The sequence below is a fragment of the Danaus plexippus genome, chromosome 26 (assembly GCF_018135715.1).
Source record: "Danaus plexippus chromosome 26, MEX_DaPlex, whole genome shotgun sequence".
Taxonomy (NCBI): Eukaryota; Metazoa; Arthropoda; class Insecta; order Lepidoptera; family Nymphalidae; genus Danaus; species Danaus plexippus.
In genome coordinates this window covers 1,782,875-1,795,543 of record NC_083554.1, presented here as the reverse complement: position 1 = coordinate 1,795,543, position 12,669 = coordinate 1,782,875, and positions in this window count along the sequence as shown.

Here is a 12,669-nt window from a genome sequence, read left to right as displayed (position 1 = left end):
CACTTACTGTATTTCAAAGGGATGATTCATTAATATGTTTCAGGAAATAGCTCTCAATTTGGGTAATTTTATATATTTTTTTTCCGTGACAGCCTCAATCGTGAGGAAAAGTGACTCATTGGTTTTCCCTTTAACCATGACTAACTTTGTTTTTCATTTGATGTATAAGTCCTTTTTATTTTCTGTGAAAGAAATGCTCATTAGTTGTTTTGCTTTCAAGAACTTTTCATTACTTTTTCTGCTAGATTATATCCCGGCTTTGTTTAGGTATTATTTTTATGTGTATCATATTCTAACTGACTCATATACACAGCTGGCAATAGTAAAAAAATTTATACCGCCAGTTTTGTACTTTTATGATTTAAAACTCTGTCTAGGTATTTTCAATTAAAATAAAGAAATAAATAAGTTTTGTATTCGAAGTACATCTTTTCAAATAATGTAAAATTCTTTTCTTATCGTAAATGGTACATAAAATATGTCGCTAGTCATATATTTACATTTTTCTCCTTAACTCTATAGTTAGTAAACAGTGAAACGATTTAACAGAAATTAACTCATAATGGATAAGGCATAATAGTTGCGTTAAACAGGGCCCCTTAAACCTACATTTTTTTTTATTGGATACTCTCTTGCTTGGGGAGGAAGAAAAAAAGAGGAGTTATGTCGGATTCTCGTCCTGAAAAGGACGCACTACCGTCTAAAACCCCACTTGTGTCTCACGCCGCTCTTTTGCTAAAGCACAGGGCCCGCAAGGCGATTCTGCTGTGGCCCTTAAAGCTATACCTAGATCGCAGGTCCCAGGCACTGTTGAAGCTCCTCTCCCTGGAACGATGGACCCGGTGCCCGCACTGTGAATACATGGAATGATGAGAAATTTCGTCTCTAATTAGTAAGGATCAATATCCTAATATTATTATACTATCTCTAATTAATAAAGATTAATATACTATAGCAATCTATATATATATATATATATATATATATATATATATATATATATATATATATATATATATATAGTATATTTGGAAGTTGCAGGTTAAAATTCTTCTCGTCCTGATATTTCTTTTTTTTTAAAGCCTTAATTCAATAAACGTATTTTAAAACAATTTTTGACGTCAGTTAAGGAAGACAAAAAAAGGTCATACTGTACCATAAACAGTATATTAAAATATGATTATTTACATTTGACATATTTATTATTATTGATCTAAATTTTATTTAAAAATCGTAGATTTTTGTAAATATTATCAAAATGTATGATATCATGTAGGATTAAATTAAAAGTGGGAATACATGTGATGTAAGTAAACCACTGACCACAGACTACCTGTTTCTGACGGCAAGGCACATTGAATATTGCTTTGAAATTATACGCATATGCATGCATACATATAGGACGAAGGTAGGCAGGGAATATAAATTATAAAATAAATTTGTATGATACGAGATAGGAATAGTTTTTTTTATTAATTTGACGATATTTGTTCGTGATTTTTCCACCTCGTGACCTTTCCAAATCAAACATTCCAATTTATTTTTTACAAAAGTAATTTTAAATATTGTTATATCAAAAACTAATCTTACTCAATTATGTTGCAATCATTGATTTATCTTTATACTACATTTACACTCTCGCCTCGTACCTCGTCTCGTATCACAGCTTGCATCTCGCTCGCCCGCACCTGCGGACGCGAGCGCTGCGAGGCGCGAGACAAGACGCGAGCGACTACTTACACTCTCACCTTGTTCTTCGGCTCGTGCCCCGTCTCGCGACTCGTACGCGAGTGTAAATTTACTACTAGAAATGTCTGTGAGGTACGAAATGTCTGAGATATTTGTATGAGAAAAAAATACTTTCTGATTATAACAAAATAATTGATTAATTTAAACATTAATAATTTATGTCACTAGTTATTACTAAACCGTAAATGCTCATAAAAATGGTTTTTCAGTCATTTTAATCACTTTATTATGAATCAATCAATATCGACATTAAGAGTCCTTGTGATGATCTTAAAACTATTTTTGTTTGTTAAAAACTTTTTGTAAATCGAGGAGAAATCTCAAAACAGTTAGAATTTTTAATAAAACTTGGAATAACTGCATTTTGTAAGGTTTCACATGGAGGGTTTTTAAATTGTTGAATAATAAATGTGGTTAAAAAATAAATATGTATAAATATCTATTGAACACGGCCTATTACAAGTACAGCGACTTTGGAAAAAATAATTTAAATTGAAACTATGTGTTTCGGACACATAACACGGTTTTACATAATTATAGCTCACATTATCCAGAGGTTTCAATTAAATTACGAAAACCGAGATCACGGGCAGACCATATAATAATACAATCGTGTAGTTATATGCGGTAAACGTTGTTTAATTTGATGCGTTAGACAGGGGCCTCTTAAACCTACACCTGGGTCGCAAATCCCAGACACTGTTGAAGCTCATCTCCTTGCAACGCGATGGACCCGTCACCCGCACGGAATCCATGAATGCTGAGAAGTTCACGTGTGGCAAAATATTAGACATCATTATAATTTATCACCGTAATTATAATATTTTTCCTTCCTTAATAAGAGACAATTTAACATTCTGATTAATTGTATTTGTTTTCATTCAGTATAAGTGCGTATCACGATAGTTTAATTGCAAAAGAGACTGTAAGGATATATTGCCAAAGACGCCGGTTCGAATCCTGCTGGGGTAAAAGATTTTAAACAATAAACAAATAATAGCTTTCAACTTAAACTTTAAACTAACAGCTAGTAATATTAAAGCTGTTTAATGTGGTATTTATGTCAACGGAATAATTAATACGTCTTCGATTATAAATAAATTTGAATAGTTATAACAAAGTTTGAATTTTCATGACCAACTATAAATTATTTGATACATTTACATAAAAAAGTTTTATTCAACAATTCTATATTGGTGTACCTTTGTTTTACTCTTGAGAATTGGGATTTGTGTGTTCTGAAAGTAAGTATGTGTTTAATGTCATATTTTACCTTTTTTCTACATAAAGTTACACGGCACATTCTTATATCGCATGCAATGTAAATATACCTAGCTTTCTAATGTTCAGTACCCTTATACGGTATTGAAGAATCTGTATGTCTTAAAACATTTTATTATTCGTATATAAAATGTAGAACTCGAATATTTAAGAAAAACATCTGCACTACCGGTGAATAAAGACGTCCAATAATTGTTTGCGAATAGACGGAGAATATAAAATAAGTCCGCTATTTAATATGGTTGTTTAAATATTTACTATTGAATTTTTACTTTCATATAAACAGAATTAAATACATTGAATGTATTGAATGACACGATCAATAAAGACTTCACATCGGATCACAAGATATAATTTCAACGGTAAATTTAAAAATAGAATGTTGTAAAGAAACTTAGTTCATATAAAACAGAATATTTTAATGTCAAGCGTGAAATTTCGGTTGAACGTTAACAATAACGTTGCAATATCCAAGTTATTATTCATTAACAGGACAATAGAGCGTCGTTGTATGCAGCATTTTAAAACTATTATACATCAAAACGTATTTTCATATTACAAAAGCAAGCAGAAATTAATTTATTATTTTGCACACACATAGTTTTTTTTCACGACTTTTAGATTTCTACAATTCTTCATATATTTTTTTGTAATAACTCATATGAATAAACTATAAAAGTTTTCTCAAAATCAGCAGTAATGAAGAAAAGACTTTATAATCATTTTAATGAAAGATCCACAGGATACTTACAAATGGTGACCTTCTTTGCATAGTATTTTTTCTATATATTTTTCTTGTTATTTTAGAAGGAATTCGAGAGTTCATAATCGCTAAAAGGTCAGTGGATTGGCGTCACTAAATGTCAGTAAGGTTATGGCAGGCATATATATTTGTTAAAAAATTTAACTTTGGCTTCTGGTTCTACCTGTTTGGAAATGTAAATATTTTGACATCCTGTAGAGCACTCGCTATGACTGGCTATCCATTGTATTTGTTCTATTGTATAGCTTATTAAAATAAAAGCTACTTTGAAATTATAACAAATAAAACATAAAATTTACGTAAGAAATTTTAAAACATTTTTAAAAAGATTCAGAATAAAAGAAAGGGAATTGTTCTCGGAGACTGAAGTTATTTACTCTGGTTGTTTGAAGTTATAAATTTTATTGAATTATGTAATGGCGTTTATTATATTAGTTGAAACTTTCAAAAAAATAAAGAAAAAACTTTGTTAAAAGTATGCCAAATATAATGAAAAGGACTTAGTCAGTTATTAGTCAGTCAGTCAGTCAGTCAGTAAGAGATCTTTCTGATTATAGTAGAATCTATTCTAAAACGTATAATATTTCAGCCTAATTTTTTTTCTACTGTTTTCCTTACAAAGCGTTTCCTGTTTCTGATTCAATAAGCTAGGTCAATACTATAACGTGTGAAGGTTAATAATGAAAAACTGAAATGGGTTCGTACGTGGTGTGATGTAACTAACTTGTGTTAAGCCTACTGTTGTTTTTTTTTTACAAATAACCGACAGTTTTAGTGTTAGAATATAGTTATAAAAATAAATAGCATGGGGATAGTTGATAGCAGAAGAGGAGATACTAAAGAACTTTTTTGGATTGAGATTAGGTGTTCAGTGAGTTAGTCGGTTATATTAAAAAATCGGTTTAGGTCAACTTGACAAAAAAACTTTCTCCAATACAATCTGTTTTAATCAAGAATAATTATGTGATTTTTTAAATGTGAAACTAATTAATGTTAAGAAATAAAATTATTTTTAAAGTATGTGCGTTAGGACATGTTAGCAAGTGCTTAAAAGTAAGCATATAATATACAGAAACACAGCCTAATAACGAATTTTATGACGTCATACCAATTTATGACCCAAAAGGTGACATTAAATTGATTTTTTTTTCATATATGATGAAAAAAGAAATGTTTCATTAACCAGATAATTTTCCTTTTCAAATTTCATTATCTCCTGATCCAAGCGTCGATGTTCCATGGCAAAATATAGATAATATCCGCTCATACGTTCCATCAACATTAATCCGCTTCCGTGCACACATAAAGGCGCAAAACGTTAAAATATATGCCAAAATATATATTTTTAACTGTCTATAATGTAATGCACAGAAACAGCTGGAACTCTACGTTAACCTAAAACGAAAATTTAGTATATAATTTTATTCTAGGATTAAAGAACTTAAGGAAAGTTTGCCTTTCCCCAGAATTCGGAAAATATACGATTTATATTTAAATATCAATTATAATAATTAAATGAAACAAAAATAAATTTTAACGATAAAATATTATTGCTTTTTTGATATTATAAACCCAAGTAATAAATTCAAACTTGTAAAAAAAATATTACTATGCTCTTTTGTCAATTGTTTAAAACTTTGTACAAAAGGTATATTCATTTAGGTAGGGCGTGAAAAATTCGTTTTTGGCAGAATCACGAGCGCTTGCGGCGAGAGACGTCACGCTCGGCATTACAGCTAACCGCAATAGAACCTCCTATCTCTATATTGTAAGGTTTTACACCCAGAATAATAGCTTTGACAGTCTCATAATTGCTGTGATCCTTGAAAGCTTATATAAATTAATAATAAAGGAAGGAAATAGTTATTATAACGATAATTTACATTTATATTACATATATAGAGCTTCTTGATTCACAATGTTCAGATCAAATTAAACTAACCCCAAATGTATGTAGGTATGTTGAAGTAATTTGTGATCGTTGGATTACATTTTTTTTTATTTCTCCGGATAATACTGAACTGCCCCACCTTTTATTTTTTTTTTGTGGACTGGTTTTATTTTTAACCAAGTTGTGGTAACGAGTAAGTATTTTTGTACGTCTATCCAAAGAGTAACAGGGTGTAGGTGACATTAATCAGCACTTGTCGAAATGTGACAGAAGTATTCCACACACAATCGAAACTGTGCTTTGTATAAATAAAGAAGCTGGCCCCGCATGAAGTACTTTTAAAATGGCACGCAGTTTCCATGCAGCTACCTAAGATTAGAAATCAAGGAACGGCCAAAAGTTAAGGTCGAGAATACCTCAATAACTAATGATTTAATCCGGTTAAGGTTTTCCTAGAATACATACTAAAAAGTTGGAGTCAAGATGAACGGAAATTTCTTGGAATTTAAGGACACGCTTGTTTTAAAGTAGCATCAAAACTAAACAAAAATTGATAGTTCTATTCCAGGTGGCTTTACGTGTTACTGACTTGTAACTTGTAAGCAATTTGATCGTAAGTAAATTGGTTAGGTAGTAATTTAGTAAAAAAGAATCATGCAACCATCATCTGGCTTAGATTCGTTAGGATGCAGCAAGACACATTCAAAAATTCAACAATATCTTCAACCAGACGCTGTTACAGCTGAGTACCTCGAGTCCCACATTTCTATTATACCGCTCTACAATTGTGTGAATTTTGCTCCCAAGTCGTTCCACTCATGTCTCGACAAATAACACACTATTTATTACAGATTTAGTTAAAATATGTCATTGTCCTATACTTATGTTAATAAAACTTACATGATTTGATTACATGATTGAGCTAGTAAATAATTTAACCGTAATATAATTTCAGACCGAAATCAATGTTATAAAAACATATTGGTCAACGTTATACTGCTGATTTTATTGTTATTTCTCCTGATTTACAAAAATATTGTCTACCTATTATGAAATATTACAAGTATGATAGATAACCTAAAACAATCAGTTTCGAAACCTATCTATCATTGTGCCAATCTTCACTGAACGCTACACCATTGTAAAATCGGTCGTAGTATGTCTCGATAATGATCAGAACGCGAATATAAATTAAAAAGTAGAAGGGTACTAACATTGCATATTTAATTTGCTCTTAACCCTTATTCTTTACTTACATAAAAACAAATTTGTTTTTTTAATCGAACTGATAACTTCCGTTAATAAAAATACAAAAAAACATATAATTTATAAAAATGTTCCGATCTATTCAAATAAGTATTATATAGCAGTTGCTGGTAAGAAAATTTTTTTTCGCCAGTTTTATTCATTTAAATGAAACTAGTATTATTCGGATATACTACGCGGATTTTATTATTTAAAAACTACATAATCCCGACGTTTCGGTTACTTTGTAGCAACCGTGATCGTGATCGTGAACCGTGACCGAGATGTGTATATATATAAATATATATTTAAATAACAAGGACCAACTGACAGACATTCACATCTCGTCTGCCCGTGATCACGGTTGCTGCAAAGTAACCGAAACGGGATTATGTAGTTTTTAAATAATAAAATCCGCGTAGTAAATCCGAAAAATATTACTTTTATTTTGATTTTAATTATCTTTTCATATTTAATTTTAACTTTCCTTACGAATAATATTTCTTACCCAACATTAATACTAGTTTCATTTAAAAGAAAATTGTTTATTTATACAACCTATAAGGAAAACATGTGTATTTACTAACGTATACAAAATCATTCTATTTATAAAATAACAGTGTTTGTGGAATATTGTGAGGGATATAAAGGTTTGTGTTAATTGAATTTCTTATACAATATCCAATAAACAGAGAATCAGTTCAATAAAAACCTTTATGTGTAAAGTAATATAAGACGATAGCTTTCTTATTAATAATACATTTTAGATTTTGAATGTTACGAGTAAATTTTAATATTATTTTAAAATTAGCCAAGTAATTATAACCATCATCGAAACAGCTTCAGCATTTAAACGGTGTATCTAAATCTTATATAAATGTATCATTGAATGACATTCCCTAAAAGCCTCACTAATCAGATGCTCTGTAACCCACATCAGGTCAATCAGACCACAGTTTTCAATTTCAATGGAAACTCTCCTATTAGATTATTTCAAGCCCTGATTGCTATTTATAACGTGTTGTTTAAACTACCAACAATGTGAAATAGGTATAAGTTTTTATAAAATTAAGTTATATTTTTTAATTTTCTTTTCTGTTATAACCTTTAAGTTATCTTAAAGTATTTATTATCTGTCAATTAACTGATTCCTGTGTACGATGTCAATGTATGATCTACGTCATTGTTAGATTTTGTCACTGTCACTGTCATTTGTCATGATACGTCAATCAAGAGATAGATTACATTTTGAAGTTTTATTCCATACCTACATAAAAAAAAATTACATATACTTACATTATACAAAGGAATTGCTTTTGCTGTAAGTAGTCTATCATAGACAACCTTAAGTCAGTGAAAAACATTAATTTATAAGTGTGGAATTGCGTAAAAAGAAATGAATTAAATATATATAGTGTCTGACAGACTAAAATGAACAAGAATCTTAAATAAAGCTAATACACACATGAATTTAAACATAAACTAAATTATCTACGCACAAGCGATGCCACCGCAGATATTAATTAATCACTATTAACATGGAAGCCAGCAGTCATTTGATTGTTAATCTCGCTGATTTTACAGCGACCGCAGATTTCAATGCAATCGTCGCTTCTAAGCGTTGCATTTTACATGCCGATTTGAGAATTATTTGAATGTGATAAATACATTTATATTAACAGAATTCAGATTTTTTAAAAAATCTGTGTTTTGAGTTTCTTTATCCCGATATACGCGTATTTTTGAAAAAAAAAAGTTCCGTGTCATTAAAACGTTACTAAACGTGTAATAAAAACGGAGGATTTGTAAGGAACTTGATAGAATTATTGTTGGTTTCATACAGTAACATTATATTTAACACTCATTTTATACTGTAGTAATTTTATTAGATAAATATAATACAGTTTAATCTCGTTGAACTAAAAGTTTGATATACGTAAAAGATAGTCCTTCGTTATCTCGGTTATAAAATACATGGGTATAATAGTGTATAGCTCGTAAAAAGTTTAATGGAGAGCAAAAGGATAATGTTGGCCCCGTAAAAAATTGGATATAAGAAAACATACGCCTTACTATTAGTGACCGGGACGCAATTTTTATGCGTTATAATAAATAATACATTCCTCAATTTTAAAAACCAAATCTCTACAATTTCTTTAAAAAATACTGTCGGATGGCAGCAAAGTAACATTTTTTTTAAAAGTATCTATACTCAATCAACTAATTCAGTGCACCGAAAAAAATGTGTGATTGAAATGGGTTTTTTACTCATCCCGAATAAAATTTCACTTACTCCTATTGCATATAAAAATCGTTCGAAATAAATCCGCTTTATACTAAGCTGTTATAGTATCCCGTGTATGCGAGCATACCTTTTGGCGCGCTCGTAAAAGAAGACCTTGTATAATTGAGGACCAGGATGTGGATTACCATCGAATGAATATAAACATAAATAAAAGCCTCAACTAGCGAGGAGCTTCTTATAATATTTTGCACCACCTTTCACAAATGTATAAGGAAGTGAATACCTCAAAAGAATTCCCTTTTCAGGTGTTGAGACAGTTTACATAATATTTCCGTTCAGACAGTATTTCGACCGCTACTTTCATTCAATTTCTGCTCATTTTTCTTTTCTACTGAGCAATTTCTTTTTATACGGTTATAACAAAAAATGCACAACAAAAAAAATTATTAAGATTTTATATTATTAAAAGTAATTTTGTTATATAATTGGTAGAACTCCTAGTATTTTAGGATAGCAATAACTTATATCTGCAAAATTAGCATTCTTGTAGACATTATTTCAGTGACATCAAAGTTTAGGGGTAGTGTAAAATAGGAAACTGGTGTTTAAACAGATATCATTCAAACCCATATCTTATCACAGTAATTCTGGAGTGTCATTACAACCTGGTACGATGGCAATTAAACCCCCAATTTGATTGAAATAAGCAATTGTATCCAATATCAAACAAATTAATTTTGCGGTCAGAAATGTATTATTTACAATAGTTTGAAGGTTTAAACTGAGTTAATAGAATTAGTTTCCAATATTATCATTATAAAATAAATGTATTGTTATTTAAAATAATAGTATTATGTTTAAGTTTGAAGTACCAAACATATTGGCAGTTATTAGATGAATAGCTATTCATTTTGATAAAGAACTTATGGTTTTGAAGACGCAACGAGACAAAGCATCTTATTTTAAGTGTAGTCTCAAATTCCTTTGTTATGAACTGAACTTTAATATCTGTTAATCCTGACATAATTTAAGCTAAATGCTTTAAAATTTTTTTATATTTATTTTAAGAATTGTACACACAACATATTTCAGTAACTTATACATTTTTGATACTTAACATTCTGAATATAGACGAGATGTGTATGTTGCAAGAAATATTTAAATCCAGCCATTTGTTTTATTCGCCTATTCCACAGCCTCGAGAATAAAGCTCCACCAGTTAAATTATAATAAAGGTAACGTAAAAGTCGTTAAGGTTTCTGTAGCAGAGTCGTTCCTTAACAGAATTTTCGTGAAAAAACTACTTCAACTAACTTTATTCCAGAAATAGAAAAGAAAGTGCCTTTGTTCACACCTCCCTCTCTATACCTTAATGTTCATTGAAGTGTATTAGATCTTAATCTCAGTACGTTTTGATTATTAGAATTGCCTGTCAAAGGTTTTACTAATAATCTATAATTTATTTGAAAATCGCAAACAAGTTACGCCTATGAGGACATTTATATAGATTACAAATATTACTAAATGCCTTTTCTACTTGCTTTTATTTATTATTCAGAGAATAAGTTCTAATATTCGGAATAGTCAAGACTAGCGTTCTGCATAAAATTTCACTACTAATACCTTTCGTAATACAGTGGTCGAACGGTTATCCGACAAACGTTTTGCAGAATACTGTCGGAATATTGAATTTGTGAGTTAACAGACTACTGTCTGTCTGAATGTCTCTATAGTACGTATAAAACCTAGGTAAATTGTAATCAAACTAATTAAATCAATCATATTTCATTATTACCATCATTTAAAAAGGCAGTAATATATAAAAAGTCTGTCTGTTTGTACAAGTAAATCACTGGAATGACTGAACCGATTTTGATGAGAATCACACCCACAGGTTGGTATCATCACAATGAGTTACTTGGCTACATTTGAACCGACCTAAAGTAAGGAGAAAGTTTTCAATTGACATAAAAGTTTCTCACGTCATACTCCTACATTTAAAAGCCGATATACAAAATTATTCTCTTAATCGCTACGGCGTTGTCCTATGATAGTTTAATTGTCGCTAAGCCAGGATCCTATTAAGAGACCTTTATGTAATTACTAGTAATTTAATTTTTTTTGACAATCATGTACCTATTCGCTTTATATTGTAATGTACAATGTACAATCACTTTGTACGTGTAATTTTTCATATCACGTATAAAAGTCGAACCATTTCTGTGTCTTTCACTAACAAGAAATATCGTTCATAGTCTAGTAACTATTTTCGTCTTTCATAAAATGAAGTAAAATATTTGTTTTATACATCGGCTATGTATAATCCTAGTCTATGATTCATATATTAAAATTGATAATCTATCTGTGAGTTCATATATTTTATACAGAATAAAATAAAATTGAACTTAACGAATTAACATTAAATCTTGGAAAATATTTTGTGTAAATTCGTCAGAAAGTTTAAATATATATAATATTGTATGTAGGGTGGCCATTTTGTACGGCTTCAAAGGATTTGTCTCACGAAAAGTTTTTTTACGGCTTCCTTTCTTCTCAAATCTTAGTCTTATTAACGGTGTTTTTCATTGCCATAGCCCTTTATCAAGAAAATTACGTATTTTTCACCAGTTAAGTTTATAGAAATATTTCTTTTAATGTCCCAAATCTCTTACGATTTACATTCATAGTAAGTTACATCAAAGACCATTTTCGGTGGTTAAAAATGAACAGTAGATTTTCACACATGTATCATTTTTATTTAACTATATAATTAAAAACCAGTCGTAATTGACCCCCGAAATCGTGTTAGGAATCTTTAATGTGTTACTGCAGAATATATTATAATAAACATTTTATCTCTATAAAAATAATGTCCTGAACTTTATAAATATTATTCGTAAATAGTTTTGTAAGCATTTCACTTTGCTAACATTTTTATTTATTTTTTCATTCATCTCTTCTTCTTACCTTCAATTCCTTTCTCTTTATTCTGGGGCGCTTAAAAGAAATATTTTTCTATGGTTTGAAGGCTTGCAATATAGAATGCTTTTATAAACACCTCCCCGCAATGCTATTTCAACTGACTTTCACCGACTCTAAGATCTCCGTGACATAAAATTCATATTTTTCTAAATGATATTTCTTCATATAATACATATTTCTTCATGGAATTGTTTTTATTTAAATATAAATATATTAAATATAGAAACCGTGGTATCCCTAGTGATTCACGTGATGTTTATTAAAAGCCGTTAGCGTATAATATGGCCGCAAGGCTTTTACTTCGTAGCTCTCAAATGTAGAGCTTTAAGTGTGTTCATGTTTGCGCCCTGCAAAAATGAATGCGGCAAACTGAATTGTTTATATTATAAGTTAATTACAAATGTGTTTTATAATACTTCACATATGATTGGCACGTTTAAAATCTATTGATACACATGTTTGGATACAACTAAGTTTTGTAGAATACACACATATACGGATATATTAAATACT